Here is a 21,984-nt window from a genome sequence, read left to right as displayed (position 1 = left end):
GTGCTGTGCCATCAGAGGGTTGGGCAGCGAGCAGACAACCCATCTAATAGTGCAGCACATCAGGGAATTAGCTGTGATTCCAATTTGGGGTGGTTAGTTCTTCATCTGATACTAACGTTGTGTTCTGCATTGCTGCCCTGAAGTCTAAAGTTGTCCTTTTGTTTGTTTTCATCCCAGGACAGGTACAGTGTCCACATTAAACCTGCCTGGAAGGAACCACTGCTATTTGGTCTCTGCAAACTGCTGACATTCCAGCTCCGTGACCAGTTTTGTCAGTGGACTTGATTGAGGCTGCAAAGGTAACTGAAAGATTTGTTTTATGATCTTGATTGCTGCCAACAATAAGAAGAAAAATTCCCTTACTGAACCTGTTTAGTTACAGAGCTAATGAGCAGCTTTGGTTCACTCTTGTTTTAAGCTAATGCAGATCTAGATTTGCCTGGAAAAGGTAATTTAGAGGTGAAACTGTCAGCTCCCAACCAAAATGTAGCGCCTTATTTCTTGTCCCTTGAGCCACCCAGCATCCTACAAACTTTAGTTAGAGGTGATGAGGTACAGGGCTGCTGGATTCGTGCAGTGACTCAGAATTGAGTAGCAAAGTATTAAGTACCTATGTAATTTTTTTTCTTTTGGGTCTGTGTGTTAATTTGAAAGCGTGACACCATGATTTTAACAAATGCTTCTTAATACAGGAAGAGTTGGTAGATCTCAAAACAAAGAGGTAAAACTTCACCTCTAGAGTTATTCTGCATTTCTTCTTCCTGATTATATAAAGTCCTTTGTATAAGCAGTCCTTTTCTTGACACAAGTTCATGGTATGAGCTGCTTGCGACTTGGAGGGGGTGTACAACAAAGACAGTTTTAATCAGTTTTCAGTTACTGGAAACTGAATTTGCTCCCTTTAGCAAAAGAAAAGAAAAAACTGAGGGGGAAACTTTGTCTGCAGGGGGCAGACAAACAAGCAGGCAAGTGCTTCTTTTGAAAATTAGCTATGGAGAGTTGCACACAGAGCATGTGCTCTCAGCAGCCACTCAGTGCTCACAAACGAGCTTCTTAATGACCTTACTGAGTTTGCTTTTCTGATCACAGGCTCAGTTTTGAGACATGGGCGTTTGCCAGAATCTTATTAGGCAGGAAGTGAGAGGAAAGGAGATGAGGACAGGCAAGCAGAGGAATAACAGGGAGGGGTGAAAGCCAGAGCTTTGAGTTCCCAAAGGAACTGTGAAGAACTGGTTTTTTGTTCTTTTTTGTTTTATGTTTTTTGTAGCTTGAATTCTCAAGCAATTGTTTTTACTCCTTATTAAGTTGAATTTACGTATTCAAATGGAGTCATTCCTTTTGACCTACTTTGGCCAGCTTAAACTGTAGGCATGCACACAATGCGGGAAGGAGTTTTTCTCAAACTATTAATTCCTTTATTGTTGGTGGGGTCGGTCATGCATATCTTTAATGCCTGGGACTGAATCTTTAGCTGCACCCAATAAACATTAGGTAGCACTCAAGGTAGGATTTGCATTGCAGATGGCTGCAGTGCTGTTGCCTCCTGAGGCAGCCCATCCCATCATCTTACTGCGCCTCTGCGCTCTCTGGGCTTCCTTAAGTCAATTATTCAGGTGTTGTCTTTGTGTTCTCTGAGATCAAACCTTCCCCTGAAATCCCACACCCTCCTCTCTTTGATTGCAGTCCTTGTTTAGTCTGAATTTGAAACTCATTAGTGCAGCAACCATATATCTGTCCAAACTCATGGAATTGCTGTGGGTGTTTCTGATGCTTGACCTGTGACATTTAGTGGGAGCCAGTAACAGAATACATGAGCGTGACTGCTTGCTGCTACAGGGGTTGGAAAAAGTGGAAAAAGGGCTTTTTGGGTGGGTCCTAGTAATGGCCTGGAAAATTCAGAAGTTTGCACTGAACCATGCAGATGAGCAGAGGAACTCCAATTAAAATACAGACTCTGTGCTATGCTCAGAAATTGGGCAGCATTCCCCATCTCAGCACTGCCAACATATCGCAGTCCTGGACTTGAGCACCCACTGCTTCTCTGCTCCATGACACATGCCCAGCTTGGCCACCGCATCTCAATCTTGATCTGTAACACCTCCTGCTGTTCCAATTCTGGGGCCTTTTTGAGCAGAAAATACCATCTCTCTCCTAAATTGTGCCAAATTGCTTGGTTTTGGCCACAGAACTAATTTTCACTTGTCACCTAACGGGGTACCTAGAGACTTTCATCTAGCAATGTCAGTGCCAGAGGAAAAAGAACATGAGAATACCCAGCCCCCTGCTAAGTCCCCTAATTATATAGTGATGTGTTAATAACAAACACGCTTTCATGTCTTGGCAGTTGCAAAACACTCATCAGTAGCGCAGCGCTTCAGAACTAGAGTAGTACAGGAAAGATGCAAGTCCCCATTTAAATTACTTAATTAGGACAAGCATTGTCTGTACCCAGGATTAGAGTTTGGAAGAAATGCTAGTGTGAAGCTGTCAGATGCCAGTTGTTTGGGTGTTCTGCAGAATCTGAACCACCACATGAGAGCCTCGCTGTTGCAGAAGCAATCTTTCTGTGCAGAGAATTTTTCTTCCCACTCTGCCTCGTGCTTATAAATCTGTCTTATTTGGAGGTCTTGCCATCATTTTTTTGAACTCAGCAGTGGGGGGTGGAATGGCTTCCATCTTGGCTGATGCATCAGAGCTGGAGCTGGGAACATCCAGATCCAAAATTATGTGCTTCTTTCAGTTTGAGCCAAATTGCTGGATTCTGTAGCACTGGTGGCTCACACCCTGCGGTGATGAGCCTGCTTTTCAGCAGAAGGCCCAGGAGCTGGAGCAAGAGTGAACCACCAAGTGTGCTGGTGAATACCATGAGCAATTTGAGTTCTTGGCAGCGGCAGCCTATGCACAGGAAGTATTGCCCTGTTACTGAAGAAAATAGCCCAGGTCATCAGAAACTGAGGGAGTAAACCCTTTGTCAGAAGAAGAATGGTTAGGAAATTATCAAAGAATACGTGAGAAAAATTTGTTTTGAGGAAGTCTTGGCTTGCAGGTATGGGACGACCAGGGGATCAGGCCCAGCCTGCAGAGGTTCATGAAAGGCAGCTGCTGCTTGGCCAACCTCATTGCGTTCTGTGGCCAGATGACCTTTCTGGTGAATGAGGGAAAGGCTGTGGATGTAATCTACCTAGATTTCATGAAAGCCTTTGGCTCTGTCTCCCACAGCACTCTCCTGCAGAAGTTGCAGCCCATGGCTTGCACAGGTGTACTCTTTGCTGGGTAAGGAATTGGCTGAAGGAATGAAACAGAGTGGTGGTAAATGGAATTAAATCCAGTTGGCGATCGGTCATGAGTGGTCATGTCCCTCCTCACGGGGCAGTACTGAGGCAGACCCTGTTTGACGTTTTTATTGGTGATCTGGGTGAGGGGACTGAATGCACCCTCAGTAGGTTTGCAGGTGACACTGAGTTGGGAGGAAGCATTGATTTGTGTGAGTGCAGGAAGGCCCTACAGAGAGCCTGCAATGGGCTGAGGCCAATGGGATAAGCCTCAACAAGACCCAGGGCTGGGTCCTGCACTTTGGCCACAATAGCCCTGTGTATCTCTACAAGGCTTGGGGCAGAGTGGCTGGCAAGCTGTGTGGAAGAAAATATTCTGGGGCCGTTGGTCAATGCTTGGCTGAACATGAGCCAGCAGTGTGCCCAGGTGACCAAGAAGGCCAATGGCATTCTGGTTTTTGCCAGAAATAGTGCAGCCAACAGGAGCAGGGAGGTGAGCATCCCCCTGTAGTCAGCACTGGTGAGGCTGCACCATGAGTGCTGTGTTGTTTTGCACCCTTCACATTAAGGAAGATATTGAGGCCCTGGAGTGCTCCCAGAGGCGGGCAGCAGAGCTGTGAGAGGTCTGGAGCACAAGTGTTCTGGGGAGAGCTAAGGGAACTGGGATGGGTCAGCCTGGAGGAGGTTCAAGGCGGACCTTATTTCTCCTAGAAATTCCCAGAAATGAGATCGTGACAAGATGGAGGTCAGCCTCTGCTCTCAGGTAGCTGTGATATGATGAGAAGGAATGGCCACCAAAGGAGTGGTACTGCATTGGCTGCCCAGGGGGGTGGTGGAGTCACTGTCCCTGGAGACATTCAAGAAAGGCAGAGATGTGGCACTTAAGGACGTGTTTACTGGGCTGATGGTTGGACTGGATGATTCCTAGTTCACACCCTGGTGGTTCTCTAATGCTATTCTTGTTCTGATGAGACTGCAAGTTAGTGCAGCAGCACCAACTGGAAAAGGGTCCTTTGGAAGTAGAGGGGAAGTTAGGAAGCCTGGGAAGTATTAGCATGTGGGATGATAGGCTTAGGGGAAAATAGAGAAGTCTAGTCGAGTAGAACAGCAAAAAGAAGGGGAGCCAGGTGGGAGAGGTTTCCTTTTCAGAAGATGGGTGGATGTGAATGATTGTGTCCAGTTAGCTTGTGAGTGTGAAATTGAGCTGAGCCTGAAGTCCCTACTTCTAAATGCAGCCTGTGTGCTGGCTTTGCTTTGGGGCCTGGCATAAGCCACCTGCTCTGGTTGGCAGGGCTTTGGCCCCCTCCCTGCAGCAGATCCGGCTGTGAGCAGGGCTGCCAGTTGTTGAGAGCTGCAGAACAACAGGCCGGCTAAACGCCTCTTTATCTGACAGGTTTGGCCCTGTAAACAGTCCTACGAGAGCTGTTGGGTGATGACACTGTGTAATGACCCAGAAGAAAGGATAGATCTACATCTGATGTGAGCAGGATAAAGCAATGCTTTAAGTGCTTTCTTCTATTCCAACTTCTTCAGCAAGGCAGGAGATGAATGACAGATGCCCAACCTTGGGAAAGGAGATGTGGAAACAAAGCTCATGAAATATTCTTCAGTCTGCTAGATCCATCCAATCTACATAGCAACTGGGGAGCGTAGTGTGGATTGTATCTAAAACATACTTTGTGTTCCTTATTGCATCCTCTACAAACTCTGTTCCTGTCATGTAGGTGATGCTGGTGCCATTGTGAGTGTGGTTTTAAATGTTTGGTGTCTCTCTAGTAGTGCAGCAGCGAGGGCAGACAGACTGCTGCTAAACAGTGTTATCAGCGTGTACCTCTAACAGACTGGAGTAGTACCACCCCATCAGCAAGATTATACATCACAAATGGATCACTTATTTCTATTACCATTCAAGAAAACTCCTAAAAAATAGATCTCTGTGAAGCCTTTCATTTGCAACCCTTTAGGCTTTAATTTAGGCTCTTGCTGTGGTGGAGGAGTGTAGAAGAAGGCTGTAGGCACTGCTGGCTAGACTAGAACAGAGAAACCCAAGTGTCTGCTGTCCTTAGTTCTGCCTGCTTGCAGAGCTGTATGTGAGAGCATGCTGAGGTTACTTTGCCAATGGGTAGGGCACGCTCAGGTCGGAGTTCTGTGAACATAAGAGAGGGAAGAGGCATGATCTCTAGCTGAGAGCCACGCAGTTTTACCAGCAAAAAGTGTCTCATTCTGATCACAGCTGTGGAAGAATTGTGTTGGGTGAAGCGTAGTGTAGGCTGTGCTGCAGCTCAAGGAATGGGGACTGAGGGCTGTAGCAATCAGTGCCACGCTCTGCTTTCTGATGGGCAGGCGATGTGCTAACTGATGCAATGTGCCTTTTGAGCTAGGCACGTTTTATCATGTGAACTGAAGCCCCGAATTGTGTTTTGCAATAAATTTGTGTATTGGTCTACTGAGAGGCAGCTGCTGGAGAATTTCACCAGCGAGACTGCCAAAACTATTTGTATATTTCATAGTTCATATTGTAAACTACTCGTATGCATCCCCATGTCATATATTAACCGACACCACTCACAAACAGTGCAGTCTAGAAAAACTATCTTCTGCAGATCTGTCTGCAGGAGTTTTAGCAACAGTACTTGGCTTTAAGAAAGTTGTGGTGCTATTTTCCTTCTGTGTAAGGTGTGGAGGGCTCGGTGTAGGATGATCCAATGATAGTGATTGTCTGTGAAAACAGATTTGTCTTAATCAGCAGAGGAGGGCAGCTGCTTCTTCTCTGCTAATCAGCAGAGGAGGGCAGACAACACGTGGAGAAGTTGAAGCCTCTCCAAAAGAAATGTGGCTGAGTAAAGTGATGCACATGTGAAATGCTCAGGAAAATGTTCTGTAAAACAAAAAGGAGGCAGAGAAGCAAAGGGGAGGTGAGATTGATTACAGGGGGAAGGAGCTGAACAAATTTCAAAGCAAGTAGTTTCTTATGCTCTGGGAATAATACTAACTCAATCACAGAAATCCAGGGCAGAATCTGTGCTATTGTAAATACTGTTTGATGTCTGTTCAGACTTATACTACCATGCAGATACTACTGAAACACTGTGAGCATGAAATTCATTTTCCCTTTGTAGTTCTGAGGCACCTGTAGCTCCTGTGAGGATGTGCTGCCTCTAGGCTAGGCATCGTGTATGACAAGGAGACACAGCTAACCAAAGGAGCTTGAACTGAGAGTCAGGTAGATTGCAGCAAAATGCTTTGTGGCCGTATGGCTGACTGACCCATAGATTCCAGAGAGTTCCTTTCAAAAGTCTGCACGTTATTATATGCTGTTGTATTCATGTTATGAGCTCTGAGATGATGCTTCATGAATGCTGCAGGAATTAATGCTATTTTGCAGTGTCTTCAGGCTAATTTAGGTGGTTGGGCTCTTCTCAGCAACTTAGAGCAAAGCTCATCTCTTGTACAAGTGGCTGTTCAGCTCATAGCATTGAAGGCCCGCTTGGTGGTGCTCTGGGAGACGAGGCCCAGTGGGCAGGTAGGCTAACAGAGAAAGCCCTGGCAGCACCTCTGTGCTGAATGTGCAAGAAAGGCTCTCCTCCTTTGCAACTATGAAGAAGAAAGCAGTTATTTCAGACATAACAGCTGATGTATTCACTATGTCATAGTTGTCAAAGCAGATTATTGTGTCACTTTATTGTTTCATACTTTAACTCCAGTTGAAATATCAAGCGTGCAGAAGACCTTAACTGCGAGTGAGTCCATTGTCTGCCTCTGAAGGAAACTGATTAGACCTGTCTGTGACTTGCTCCAAAGACAGCTGCTAATTTTACTTGGACAAAACACTCTCTTTAGCTGAATGCTGCTTGCAAGAGTAGTTCTGGTTGCCTGCTCATCTCAAAAAAACTGCTTTATATTAAAATATATATTTATATATCTTCAGAAAGAGCAACAAAGATGATTGCTGATCTGGACCAGCTTCTGTACAGAAGCTGAACTAATGGCATGCTTCAGTGTCAAGCAGAGATGCTCCAGAGAAATGTCATGGAGGGTTATGAAGCCATCTGTGTCTGGAGGGTGACCAGTGAATGATTGCTTGCTGTCTCTTTCCCAGGCTTCACACTATTCACCACTGTCAGAGAGGAGGTAACGGGCGCTGTGGATGTGCAGTGCAATGTTCTGTGGCTGTGTGGTGTTTTGTTGTGAGTGTTGAGGTGTTATTGAGCATGGTCTTCTCTTCAAGCAAAGGCCTGAGATGTCAAACAGGGAGAGGTGTAAGAAACCCATCCCAAGCAGAGCTCTCTTAGGGGAACAGAGCTGATAACTGTGGGGTCTACTACTTGATTTAGCATTCAGTAAGCAGCTGAAGGTGAAAAGGACAGCTCTGGACAGCTGCTTGGGATGCAACTGCAAGAAGGCACAGTGATGCACTAAGCACTTGACAAGGCTTGCAAGTTACACAGGTAGGTGAGGCTGACTCAGGCACTGCTGCCAGGTGAGGAGCCTGTGGACAGCTGGATTCTCAGTGGCACTGCATGTTATTTTTTCTGTTCAGCTGAAGTCACAGGTACTGCAGTGCTTCTCCCTGGTAGGCTTTTGAGCTTCCAGCTGGGCACCCATCCAGCCATCCGTTGCTCTTGGATTTTGTCCATGGGAAGCCAAATGTGATCTGAGAGTTGCCACCACAGCAGAGACATCAAACAGACACCTGGCATTTAATAGAAACTGAGGTAAATTTGATCTGAAAATAGAACTGGGGTGTGCCTTGAGTGCCCGGCTGCTCTCTAGGGGCTGGGTCACAACCTTGTAGGTCAGCTCCAAGCAGCAGGCAGGAACAGATGTTTGGATGTAAGTGTAGAAAAGCTGATGTGGGGCAGCTCGCAACCTTAGGTGAATTGAAAGTCAAGACAGGCTTTTTTTTCTTCCCCCCCCCCCCCCCCCCCCACACACACACACACAGTGATGTGATCAAATGAGGAACAACAGAGCTCTTTTGTTCCTTGTGGCACAACTGACAGATAACGTAGGGGGAGGAGAGAGTGGCTTTGTTTTTAGCTGTGAAATCCATGAAGGGCTATGTTCTTTGTGAATTAATTAATTTGGAGAAAATGGAATGTAGTGATTTGACAAAAGATTCATTTCCACCCACTTCCCAGCTGGCTCTTTAGCATGGTTTAAACATAGACTGTCGCATTCTTAGCACTTGTGAATGTTTGGATAGAAATAACTCATGCCTTTTGGGGCAGTAAGTAGCAGCAGTGCACCCTGTGCCGCTCACGGTAGCGGATGGGACTCAGTGTAGTACCCAGTGATGTTCTGCAGGCAGGTGCAGATACATATTGAGGACAAAAGCTGTGGCAGATCATAATCATAAACTCATTAGTCTGCTAACAGGAGCTTGGAGAACAGTCCTGAAATGAAAGCATAGTTTGCTATAATAGCATGCAGCAGGCACCTGCTGGCTTCCGAGGTTGTGACTTCACCTTGGGAAGTGGTGTGCTGTCTGCCCACTGCTAATAAGCCAGCTCAGACACTGTTAGGATATGGAAACTCCAGATTTCTTGCAAATCATTCAAATATTGGCAAATCTTTAATTAGACCTACCAAAGAAAGCTGTTTTGGAGTCTTCTACATCGAGATAACGCACCTAACCCACAGCTGGTCTTATCCCTTCATGAACTGAGGATGACTGTCATCTGCTGCCAGTAAATGCAGTGGCAGGACAATAATGTCTTTCCTCTTAATGTCACCACTGTCAACGGAGCTAAGAAGCCTCTAAATAGCACAGGAATGTTTAGCAATTGTCAGTCTCACGTGAGAAGTTCAAGCTGTGCTTCAGGGGCAGAAGGTCTTCCAACTAAAAGGAGATCAAATCCCCACAGAGCAGTTGTAAAATGCCGCTGTTAGTGCCCTCAAAATGTCTTCAGCTCATTTTGCTGAAACTGCATGCTGCAGCTTGTATCTGCATGGCAAGGAAAGGACAAAAGTGTGCCCAGTTGGGACCCTGGGCAGCTTTTCAGATCATAAATACAGCAAGGCAAAATAAAATGAGGTATTTCTTCTGAGCAGAAGAAAATGCAGAAGACCACAGCATCAGCCAGGCTGTGTGCCCATCTTGGGTGTAATTAGAAGGATTTTGAGATGTCGTGCAAGACAGCTCTTTAATTGCAAATATTTGATACTCTGTCAAGATTATGGGACACCAGAGAAGTCCTATTTACTGTCTGCAAGTGTTTTATATAGTGTGAGCCCCAGGAAGTGCTGACCTGGGAGTTGCATGGCAGAAGACTGATGTTTTTGGGAAGGGGAAAGATTCAGAAGGACAAGCAAGGCAAAAACCTGTGTGTCTCATGCAGGACTGACCTACACCCAGTGAATCTAGATGTGTTCCTCTGTTCATTACCTAACGCAGAAAATATTTCTTTTTAAGATTCTTTTTGCCAGTTGTACACTTTGGGTTTTCATCTGCAGTCACCCAAGAGAAATCAGCTGTAAACTTCAGTACCTGGAAAGCTGGAGCTCTGCATGGCCACAGCTGTCTTAAACACAGTGAATCGAGGGAGAGACTTCAGGACTGTCAGAGCTGGATGTGCCAGCCTGGCACAATGTTTGATGTCAGGGTGCATGTGTTGATGTTCAGCAGTAGTGAAGGTGTGGCACGTAGGCCTTGCCTGTGCCTCCTTTGGGCAATATGGGGATGACCTGTTCCTGTTTCCCTGGAGCACAACAAGGAGAATTTAATGACTTTTTGGTATCCGTCTGCCTTGAGGCTTATCCTCTCTGTGTTACCACAGCCATCAAATGGCGGAAAAGGACAAAGGGAAAACAAAACCTTCTATCACCAGCACACAAAAGACCACCTGGAACTACCACCAGGAGATCCTGTCAGTGTTAGGCTGTTTTTTTCAGGATAAATCACATGCTTGGAAGCCAGCAGAATCTGCAGAGCAGATAAATTCTTGTTCATATAGCCTAGCAGTAGAGAGTCATATATTTCACTGAAACCACAAATACATACACTCACTGCAAGTGTGAGATGAATGAGACTTGGAGAACAGTGAAATATGCAGCCTCCTGGGGCTTGATCAGCAGCACACAGAAGGAGTGTAGGCCTACCAGCTTGCTGTAGGATTTGGAAAAGACTCCCGGCCCTATTACAACCAGCCAGCCTGTCATCCTAAGACTGGCTTGCACGCACCCACATCTAGCCTCCCACACAGCGTGCACAGGATATCTCATAGCAGCAAGGAAGGAACGAGCAGTCTTCCTCAGTACAGCGCAAGTTGTGCTCGTGCCAAGTACGCTGAGCTAAAGTAATGAGCAAAACAAGGCTGGTGATGCATGAAACAGTTTGGCTGTGCTGGGATGGAGCTGGGGACCTTCTGCAGTTCCTTGCAGGGAGGAAGAAGAGAAATGTGTTCTACTTTGTTTCTATGTTTGTGGTTTTTTGTTTGTTTGTTTGGGTTTTTTTATCGTGCCAGTCAGAAAGCCATTGCTTCTTGGAAGTGTTGTTCCTTGTGAAGGAAGCTTACTTGTCTCATACATCATTCCTGATAGCATGGAAGCACCAAGGTGGATTCTTCTAGGCCTGACATGCCAGGCAGTGTTTCATGTCCAATCTTGCTGTGCCTGAGGAAGGGGCCTGATGCTTTTCTGCATCTCCTGGAAGCAGAACACCTCACCTTCACCCACTGGGAAGGTAAAACAGCAACTGTAGATGAGCTTTATTTAACCTTATCCATGTAATGTATCTACATTAGTTAGGCTCTTTTATTCATACCCTTTAAAATGATAATTCCAGGCCAGCCAAGTAACTTCCTACCAAGATGTGTCATTGTTTTACCTTTGGCTCTGTACAAGACCTTTTGCATTTCTTCTCCTAAACCCTCCTCCCAGGACAGGCCATGGGGATGGCAGGAGCCAGCTGCTGGGGTGCTCCTGGTGTGCCAGGCTTGAGAAACGCTCTATGGAGATGATACAAGAACAGACTGGTGAGTTATTTCAGCTGTGCAGTATGATGTGAAGTGCAGTCAGACCTTGGGAGAGGAGCGCTCCATGCTCCTGATGCCAAACTCAGGCCCTCAGCAAGCCTCTGCAAACAGAGCACGCCTTTATCTGGAGTGCCCAGCAGTTGGTAGAAAGCAACGTGCAGGCAAGGATTTGTGCCTTCACTTGCCAAAAAACCACAGGCTTTGGCTCAAAGTGCTGAGAAGTTATTGTTAGAAATCCTGAGTGCTGCGGGGATCAGCCCCTTTGAAATGCCAGCTCTGCACAGTGGCTGCTCTGTACCAGAAGCTGGGACCAGGACAGCACCCCAGCAGCAAGCGAAGCATCAGGCTGTGTGTGCCACGGTGCTTTGGTGGCCCCGCGGTGCCCGTCTGGCTGTGTAGTGCCGAATGCTCCGCGGCGGGCTGGCCTGCAGGAGAGGGCGCTGCGGGCCCGTGCTGCACAGGCGGGCAGAAATGAGGGCCTGCCAAGCCTGCAGACAATGCGCAGCGCAGACAATGACGGGCACAAAACAACAGCAGGGGTTCACCTTGGAGCCCTGAGATTTCTTCCTTTGCGGGGCAACTTTAGACCGATCAGCCCGAAGAGGGGAGGGAAGAGCTTGTTTCTAACCACTTGTACAAAGCAAGGAGCCAGTGAATTTGTGAACTGCGTTTAGTGCTTGTGATGGGAAGCGAGCTCTGTTTGCCTTGGAGGGTGTTTCTGGTGGATTAATGTGCTTTAGAGTTCAGTTGCTGCTCACCAGAAAAGCTGGTGGGTTTTGGTTCATATGATCAGTTGTTTTTTCCTTCTTCTTCTGCATCAGTTTTTCCTGCAAAATATCCAGGCCTGAAGGTTTTTCCTTGGAAAGAATGCTAGAAATGGTCCAAATCTGCATCAGAAAAGGGGTATCATGTCACAGGCATTTGTTCTCTCCCATTTCCATGGAAACATGCTAGCGTGGACTTTAGTTTCAGGCAGAGCAGCCTGGCAAGGTCTAGTTGACTCTCTGGGATGAGCTGCTGGAAGCAACACACAAAGTGGCTTGGACTTTTGAGAGACCAGCTATACTGGTCCTTCAGAAAAACAGTGCTTAGTGTATAGCATCGTAAGTGACAGATGTAAAAAAGGATTTGACTCCCAGCCCCCGCTGCCCCCTTCCTTTCCTTCCCTTCCTTTCCTTCTTTCCCTTCCTTGTCCCACTGCCCCGTTCAGTCCTGCCGAGGAAACAGCATACTCTGCAGGCTACAATTTTTAATTTCCTGGGGGTGGAGAGCACATCGTATAGCGACTGACAGGCTTTTTTGTTCTGCGTCAGTCCTTTTATTAACCCCCTGCTAGATCATTCACTCTCTCTGCTTAGCCGCCCCTGCTGTGTTAGTGATGAGAGCGTTTGTAACAGCAGGTCTGCCTTGGGAGATTATGGGGATCCCGTGGACAGGGAGCAGTGGGTTGGTCGCTGTGCGTGCACAGATTGCTAGCTGCAGCTTTGCCTCCATCTGCCCTCTCTGCTGGCCTGCATACCTTTCATTATTCCTGTAGCGACAGCAGTCGCCTGGCCGATCCCCCGGGGCAGCCCCGTGTTGCCCCATTGGCAGATTTGATGTCCCATCTGTGCAGGAAGAAGCTCGATGGAGGCAAAAGCGTCCCTTTGTCATCCTGGGCAGTTATTTCCTTTTTTCTTCTGGCTGTTGGCGGTGGTTGATTAGTCAACCCAATGTTGGGATGCACACACAAGTTTTAATTAGCTGTAATTATTCACTTATTTCCTCCCTGCTTACCTCCCACATCACTCAAGATTCAGAAATATCCCCCTCACGCGGTGTGCCCTGCAATAATTGTCCTTCAGGCCAATCCTGAACCTTTCAATCTGCAATCAATACCTTTGTCTGTCAGCCACGATTAATTAAACGGAATCCCACTTTCAGGGCTTTGATTCATATCACCCCAGAACAGCTTACTGTGTGCTATAATCCAGACGTGATGCTAATACTGGCCTCAAGTGAGAGGGAGGGGCTGACTGATACATCAGAAACAACTTCATTACGAAGCTAAGCGATGCACGACCTCTTGTTGTGAGGCAAGTGCTGAGTAGGTGGTACCGTGGTCTTCTCCAGAGTCTGGCTGCTTCATTTTGGGGGAATAATGCAACTGGAACCAAAGGTGTGAGCTAGGGTACTACTCTGAGAAGGGAGAAGCAGAGTTGGGCCTAGCACCATCACTTTGATGTCCGTGCCATCTGTGTGGGTGTGTTCTGCTCTGCAGAGGCTTCTTCTTTTGGCTGGCGGTTGTGGTTTTGGAATTTGATCGGGTTCTGAACGGTAATTCAATATCTGAGGACTGTTCTGAGCTTCCCGGCTCCGGTTTGTGGTGGCTCTAGCCAGCATGTCAAAGATGCTATACTAAAACTCTTAAAAACAGTTCAATTGTTTTACTTAAGATCCTCCTGATGCACTTAGTAATTTTCATCTCAGAGCACAGAGTGGTAAAAGTGAAGAGGGGTGTGAAGCCAAGTCATGCAACAGTGAATCAGGGTCTGGATCCAGGATTCATGGCTCCTTCCTCTTTGCTGTTTTCCTTGGACAGAAAAGGAGGTCAGATCAAAAAAGGGTAATTTGAACCTGTGCCAGGCCTTAAACCTGAGCGCCATGACCTTTTTTGCTGATGCTGACCATGTGTCCTGACCAGATTCCTCTTCTATGATTTCTGCCCCTCTTTTTTTTTTTCTTCTCCTTTTTTTCTCCCCAATTCAGCTCCCCAGGCAGGCTGTCACTGCCTTGCTTTCCCTGAAACACATCCCTTGCACCTTTACCCTCAGGACTTCAAATGGTCTCAGATCCAGCCCTGAGCAGTCTGAGGGCAGCTGTTGTTATCCAGAAAGGGCAGGCATCTCAGCAAATCTTCAGGTGATAAGAGATGATGATTTCTGGCTTCCAGCCCCCTGGTAGAAAACAGAGTTGATGATGATGCAGAGTCATGACCCCAGGACTGGGAGCTGCGAATGCTTGAGCTCTCCAGCAGTCCTCAGCGCCTGGTTTCATCTGTCTGACTATCTGGGGGTTTGCAGGATGTTCTACAGCTTCCAAATGATAGATGTGTTTTGTTTTGTGCCCTCATAGCACAAGTGACTTTTGAATCATTACTCAAGAAGAATGCGCAGGCTGTGCAGGTCAGCTCAGGATCTGTGCTGTATGATAGAGGAGAGCGCAGCGTTTGTACAGCACAAGCAGGAGCTTGTTTGCAGCACTGGAAGTATTCGGCTTGTCCTGCTTGGCAGAATTTAAACCTCAGTGCTACGTAACTGGCAGAGGAAACAGCAGGAACACAAAGCATGCAGTGGGCTGGTCACTGAGTTTGCCTCGCTGACAGAGCTCACAGAAATTCACAGTTGTTTAGCAGAGAGGAAAAGCCAATAGGTGAAACTTGCAAAATAATTTGTTGGGAGTTTGTTGCACCGTTGTTGCCTTTTGCTGAAGATTGGAATGGTAGCTGGGCTGTTGCGTTGCCTGCACTTTGAGCTTTGGTTTGTAAATAGCAAAATCTCTGTGAACAGAATGATTTTAGGTTCATGCAAGCCAAAAAAATGCCAATTTCTCTGCTACCCCCCCTAGGAAAATAGAGCAACGGGATTTAATAGAGCAATAAAACACAGAGCCTTTGTGAGTGAAAACTGTTAGCCTTAGGTTCATTGGAAGACACAGGAACAAAGGCCACTTTGCTTTCGTCAGCCACTTGAAGGGTACAGACCCCCCATCACACTCACAGGGTAAGAGGCTCTGCTGGCAAAGCTTTATTGCCAGCATAAAATGAAAATTGCCCACAAAATATAGAAGAGAAAATTCGTATCTGTGCATTTGAGTGCTGTGCCTGGTATGACATCACTGTTAGCCAATCAGCAAGCTCCCTTTGTGTCTGGCTTTCTAATAAAAGCCACTTCATCAGAGTAATTTGCAATAGTAATTTATTCACCTTCTAGGAATGACACCACCTGACTCTTGACAGGCAGAGAGAGAATGCAGGGATCTCAAGGGCTAGGTGCTGCAGCTATGCCCAGGACAAGTATATCTCTAACACCAGTGTGCTAAGAGTTGTCTTCGGGTTGCAGTTAATATGATTATTCGTATTAATTAATTGCCCTATGGTTGGGCATTCCTAACCATCCTCAGCACTACAGAGCAAAGTGTCACTGTGGCAGTGGGAAAGGGGAGTAGCACTGTGGCCATGTAGCTGGTCTCAGTATCCTAGGGCAGGCTTCCCTATGCTTTGCAGGGACATATGGAACAAGGTGATGTTTTGAATGGGAACTTGGATGAATTTGGCCATTCTGAATATCAGGTTTGCCTGGATGAAGGACAGGGAATGCTGAAGTGAAGGCACAGGAAGAGAGAGGGCATCAAAGTGTTGTGTACAGCTCACTTACAGTGTACTAAGCAGGGAAGGATCTGTAATGCCAGAGTGGTGTGGATATGGCCTCAGGCTGCTGTGTGAAGAGAAACCTTCTTTCCAGGCTTCCATAGGTCTCCTGTGATATGAAATGTGGCAGTCCAATATTATATGCAGTGACTAATAGAATACCCCTGTGAGTATTTGTGGGCATGGAGATGCTGAGGCATGACGGCAGGCAGCTCTAGGAAGGAGACCCTGAGTCATAAAAGAACATTGCTTAGAGTGAGGTCCTGGGGAGTTCTGGGGCTGAGTCTGTGTTCCGCAGGTGTAAATTACCCTTACCAGGCTCTGCATAGGCAGTGCAGTGCACAAAGGCATGGAACAGGCACCAAAACATGAAGACAACCAGAATAAGAGATCACTTCTGCTCTGAATAATTTGCTTTATTGCACAGTGAGAGATAACAGCAGAGCTGAGAACAGCCAGCAGATGCCCTGAGTCAGTCCAAGAAATGCACCAATATAACCATGGGCATGCTGGTAATGGAGTTGTCAGATGGGAATGCAGCTGGGCTGAACACCAACAGCTGATAGGTGGCAGAGTGATGGGGTGTTGTCACAGCAGCCCTGCTTTCTGGCAGAGCTGGCAGCATTGCTGCCTCAGGGTCACCAGTGTGTCTACACAGCATTTGATTTTGAAATTAAAGAACAAAATCCAAATAATTCAACTAGCGGAATTAATTTGCTCTATAAATCTTTTTGCAAGCATATTAATGTGGGCTTTTTGTCGGGAGCTTCTTCAGGAGTTTACCCTCACCCTGTGTGCAGCATTGATCCTGGAGAGCAGGACAGCTGCACATGATGAATAACCTACCTCTCACTATTCCTTAATGAAGTGTTTAGCCAACAGTCCATACTGCTCTGATGGGGTCTATTATGATTCAGGTTGGAGGAGCCACTTAAGGAGGCACAGCCTTGTTAGCTTCATGGAAAGCTAACAAAGACCAGATCCTGTGAGTGCTGGGGGACTGGGGAGCGCAAGGAGCCGCAGGCAGTAAACGTCAGCAGGGGTGAGTATGTATTCCCCTTGGATTCCTAAGGAAGTCTATCAAATATGCTTTATAGCCTCTCACTGGGGTTGGAATGTTTCTTCAGGTGTTTCTAAAACAAATAGGGCCGTCTAAAACAAACAGGAGACCATGGCTGCAGCCTGTATGTGGGCACAGTGGATGGCAATGAGGAGGGTATGAGTGTATGCATATCCCTATGCCACGAGATGCCCTCAAACCTGCTCAGATCTGTGCGACAGCCAACATGATGAGTACTGGCACTTCTGAGCACCGCACAGCTCCCCGTTCAGCCAGACCTTAGCTCATCCTCCTATGCTGTACGGTGGCACTGGGATTTCAGGAGGGGCTTTGATGTTTGGATCTTGCTCATTTGGTTGGTTGAGTTGCATTCATCGTGTTTAAAACTGTGATCTGGGCTGGATGAGTAAAGTGAAGGTAACTGGGGAGAGAGAAGAGCTGTGGTATTGTGTCTGTAGGACCGTTTTAAATGTTGTTTATTGATTTACTTTGAAAATATGTCCTCGGTCTCATCTGAGTGCAATGAAAGGTGACAGAACTCCAGAGCAGAAGAGTTTATAACATGTTCTAAGAATTGCTTGTCATACCTGAAGGGAAAATGGAAGGGTAACATAAACACACACAAAGCTTTAGGATAATGGCTATTACTGCACAGAGACAGCAGTCTCAGGGTCTGGAATGATCTGATGAAGTCTAGTAATGGGAATTTGGACAAAAATATACAGCCTTGATTCTCTTTGTACGTGAAGCTTCATAGGAGAATCTCGGAATTTCTGTAGCAGGTAAGCAGGCAATTTGTCAGAGTGGGGCTTGTTGTCCTTACCATCCTGCTGCTCCTCTTGGAACCTGGCTTCCAAATAACCTCTGCTGCTTAAACCTGAAACCAGCTCAGCACAGAGTACCTGTCAGTCAGGGAGGATTGTTGTATGAGGAGTTTACATTTACTGTCTCGTAGTGCTGGGAGAGAAGCAGTCACTTCTTGGCATAGCTCATTTATGAATCAAGGCTGCGTAACATCTTGCTTCCATCAGGGTTTGAGCCTTAAAAGCAGTATGCCTTTGCTGTGCACATGCAGGCAGAGACAGAATAATGTCTAGACCACTTACTTAAGTGGTTAAGTGCCTCACCCGTACTTCCCCGTCGCTTTGGTCAGGCATTTGCAGGCACTAAAATATCTGACTCTTTATTGTCCTCAGATCAGGCAGCAGCAAAACTGCATCCAGCTGGTTTAAATGCTGGAATAGGTCCTGTTAATACAACCCCATTGGTACATTCCCTGTGTCCCTTCCCCCCCTGCTCTGGCATTCAAGACTTACAGAGTGTCTCTGCACAGCTAGAAATGGATCCTCTTGTTTCAGAATCTCTTTGTAGTATGGGGCTGTTAAGGCAACTACCTAAAACCTGCAAAAATAAATAAATAAAAACACACATCCCTCTGTAAATTGCGTGAATCCCTTCATGACAAATTGGATGCTGTTACCATGGACAAGTGAACCTGGCTGTTCTTTGCCTGTTGTCCATGCTTTCCAGCCGACAGTCTCAGGTAAGTGGGCAATTTCAGTATGCAGTGTCTGGCCAGCTGACTGCATAGTCTAGAGTCAGTGTGATTTTCAGGATCCCACTGTTCCAGCCCCTGCACATCACAGATATTACCCCTGCTTCTTCCAGCATCTGGGTAGCAGCTGCCCAGCACAACTCCCTGCCAGCTATAGCTGTGATGTTGTCTTTTCCAGGTTATGGCCAGTGTGTTTTCCTCTGTTTGGGTGTGATAGTGATCCTGTAACTGTCTCTGGGAGGGCTTCACTGCCCTTTCCTGTAGTGTAGCTGTCAAGAGCTCGAACAAGGGTGTGACCTCTTATTCTGGAAGGTCTCTCTTCTCATTGGGAAACCTGACTCCTCACCCGTCCTGCTCAAGTCTTCTGCATCGTATTGACCGCATCTGTGGACAAGGGAAGAACCACTGATGCCACCTATCTGGACTTCAGTAAGGCCTTTGACATAGTTTACCACTGTGACTTTTTCTCCAAATGGGAAAGATACAGGTTTAACATGTGGATTGTTTGATGGATGAGGAACTGGTTGCGAGATCATACCCAGAGAGTGGTGGTCAATGGCTCAGTGACCAGGTGGGGGTCAGGGATAAGTGATGTCCCTCAGGGGTCAGTCCTGGAACAGACTCTTTAGCATGGCCTGTTGTGGTAGGACAAGGGGAAATGGTTTCAAACTACAAGAGGGAAGATTTAGATTGGATGTAAGGAGGAAGCTTTTTACACTTACGGGCGGTGAGGGCCTGGCACAGGTTGCCCAGAGAGGCGGTGGATGCCTCATCTCTGAAGACATTCAAGCTCAGGTGGGACCAGGTTCTGAGCACCTGATGGAGCTGTATATGTCCCTGTTGATTGCAGGGGAGTTGGACTAGATGACCTCTAAGGGTCCCTTCCAACTCAAATGATTCTATAATTCTGTGATTGCAGTTCTTCACCTGCTCCATCACTCTCCATTCTCCCAGCCTTTCTCTTTTCCTCTTCTGTGTTCCCTCTCTGGGTGACCTTATTTACACATTTTGCATATGTAATGTCCTGCTCATGACTCACAATGATCACTTTGCTCCCTGCCTGTCATGTGCTGTCCAAATTAATTGTCTGTCCTTCTGACAGCACTCTGTGGCTACCCACCTACTGGCTTTAGCTCACACAATCAGTGCAGAGTTTTTAATCTTCTCTTGCTTTCTCTTCTACCTTCCTTGATGTTTCTGAGCTTTTATTATCATCCTCCCGACACCTGTCTCCTCACTGACTTGGCCTCTCTCTAAACATCAAGGCTATGCCAAAAACTGTCCAGTCCTTCCTGTAGAATATTACCAAGGTCCAGCTCCTCCTCCCTGTCTACCTAAAATCCTCTAGAGTACCCAGGTCTTTTGAGCAGTCAGGTGACTGCTAAGCCTCTCTGTTCCCTCCTAACAGCTACATTGCTACCAGTAGCAACATACCTGATGTCTATTGCTGTTATCCAGCATTTGCCTCCTTGACTGTTAGTGCTCCTTAGCTCATGTATGGCTTTTTGTTGCATTTAAATGTGTCCTTGGGATGTACGTACACTGCTGAGCATGGCTCTCTCCCTTGGCAGCATTCTTTCAGCGTGCTTAACAAGATGAGACCATGGCTTGTGTTTGCTTCTTGTGATCGAGCCTATAATGAGGGTGCAAAGGCATGTTGCTTGGAAACCTAAATTATTAAGACTTGTTATTTGAGTTTCTGGAAATAGTGAACATGATACTGGTTTTAGTGCTTGCAAATATTGTTTGTAAGCTTCCATTTCCCAGGCACATTGCAGTTGTGTTGCCTCTGTCAGATGCAGCAACTTTGGTTCTCCTCCCACGGATTTTCTAGGCATGTAAATGACCTAAGATAGATACACTGTCATTTTCTCATGCTGAGATTTTACTTGCACCCCCTCTGTGGTACATGACAGTAAAATTACCCTTCTTGTTCCTTTCCCCCAGACAGTCTTCCAGACTTGTCAGTCAGCATCACGTGCACAGTTCTCCTTCAACTGCATTTGGGACCGGGGGGAGGGGGGGGTGATTCAGGACAGTCTATTGTTCTGTAATTCACCTCTCTTTACCTTTAGGAGAAGAACTGAGGTTTCCTTGCTGTTTCTTCTGGTCCCTGCCTGTCTCTTTGATCACAGTTTGACTCCTCAGGCTTTTGGAATTAGTCACCTTGTAAGATTTGCCTATCGTCCTAGTGATGTTGTTTTCTGACAAGCTCCTCACTTTACAGGCTCCCAGCTTGCGATTAACAGCTAGTTCAGATGGACTGTGTGCTGTTGTCACAGATTTCCTCCTTCTCACCTGTTTTTAAGTGTTACTTGGCTCTAAAATGCTTCTCAGCTTCTCTGTCACTGTCCTCTGTCACCTGACCTTTCATGTTTTCACTTTAATATAAGAAAGATTTCAATATTGGATCCACTTCTCTCTCATTTTTGTCCCCTCTGACCCTTCTGCATGACATACAAGCAGACCTGCACCAGCAATAATTCAGCAGAGAGCCTGCAAGTGCCTGCTGCACTCACCAGCCCTTGTTAACAAGGCTCCTGCCTTGAAAGCACAAACAACAATGCTGTGATATGCCAGCAAGGTCTATGTCAAATAAAGCCCTTATGCTTTCTCATATTCCTCCCCCAATGACTTTATATATAAAGTGTTTGCTCTCGGGGCTGAGTTTGAGCCAGTCAAACCAGGATTAGAATTGCTCCCAGGCAGTAAGCATTTTAATCAAATGTCTTTCCTTTTACTGTTTATTATGCAGCATGTACTGACAACCAGAGGAAACGGGAGCCAGGTATCAGAGTGGACTGACAGCTGCAAGCCAGCTGGCATGTTCTTCTTCCCAGCACAGACACTAATGGCGGGATGCTCCTGAGTGATGTCAGTAGAGTGTGGAACTGCCTGAGGAATCCTTATCTGTAAGAAAACCATGCATCATGCAAAGAGATGTTGTTAATGAGTGGTTGTGGGTGGCAGTTACTGAGCATTTCAGTATGTTTCATGGATATGTCAGTTCAGTCTTAGGGAGGGCTTTTAGAAGAGAGACAAGCAAGGTGCAGTAACGGTGATTTTTCAACTCTTGGACTGTGAGGGACTTCTGTAGAGAGATTTTATTTTTTCCATGGGCTCAACTGCACTGTGCAGGGCACTGCAATCTACATCAGGGAGCTTTTCAGAGGCCTAAAAACTGAGCATCTGAGCAGACTTCAGGGAGGGAAGGGAGAACAGCTATGGACTGCAGAGGATGGTAAACTGTGGGGAAAAAAAAAACACACCTGCTCACATGTAACAGCTCTTCATGCACTGCCTGCAGCAGAGAAGTGACCCTTCAGGCTTATTTTCTGAATGAATGAGCCAGCATTCTCTCAGAATGCTGGAGCTGGAGCTTGGTGTTCCACATGCTTCCCACGTCTTGCTCTCTAGAAGAGAGAGAAGAATTAATGGAGCAGTATAGGGATGCCAGGTTTGCTCTCAAATCAGTAGCCAAAGGAGAACACTGTCAGCAGCTCTCAGACTGAGCCTTCCAGCTAGTCATGTTGGGGTGTAAAAGGGGCGATAACCTCTGCTTTGACTTTGGAAGCAGAATGTCCAACTGAAAACTTGAAGGAGCGAACTCACAGACCTTTGCAAGGAGTTGCTGCACTCTTTTCATCCCAGGTCTGGCAGATGGATCAAAGCTAATTCTGCATCAGATATCCACTGTGTGTTGAAGACAGGAA

At 46.6% G+C, this 21,984-nt stretch overlaps 1 protein-coding gene across 5 annotated transcripts in view; it reads left to right on the top strand.

Annotated features, from left to right (window-relative positions):
• The window catches only part of LOC140256630 (uncharacterized), a 93,691-nt gene that overhangs the window by 1,108 nt on the left and 70,599 nt on the right, over window positions 1-21,984 (top strand). For 2 of the 5 annotated variants that reach the window (XR_011904819.1, XR_011904820.1), the window contains exon 2: window positions 178-299. The gene's annotated coding sequence lies outside the window, so the exon portion shown is untranslated. Of the gene's footprint in view, window positions 1-177; window positions 300-16,573; window positions 16,699-21,026; window positions 21,184-21,984 lie in introns of all 5 variants that reach the window. The other 3 variants (XR_011904821.1, XR_011904823.1, XR_011904822.1) reach the window with 3 other exon arrangements.

This window comes from Excalfactoria chinensis, chromosome 10 (genome assembly GCF_039878825.1).
Source record: "Excalfactoria chinensis isolate bCotChi1 chromosome 10, bCotChi1.hap2, whole genome shotgun sequence".
NCBI classification, from domain to species: domain Eukaryota; kingdom Metazoa; phylum Chordata; class Aves; order Galliformes; family Phasianidae; genus Excalfactoria; species Excalfactoria chinensis.
This window is presented reverse-complemented; position numbering and strand designations above follow the sequence as displayed.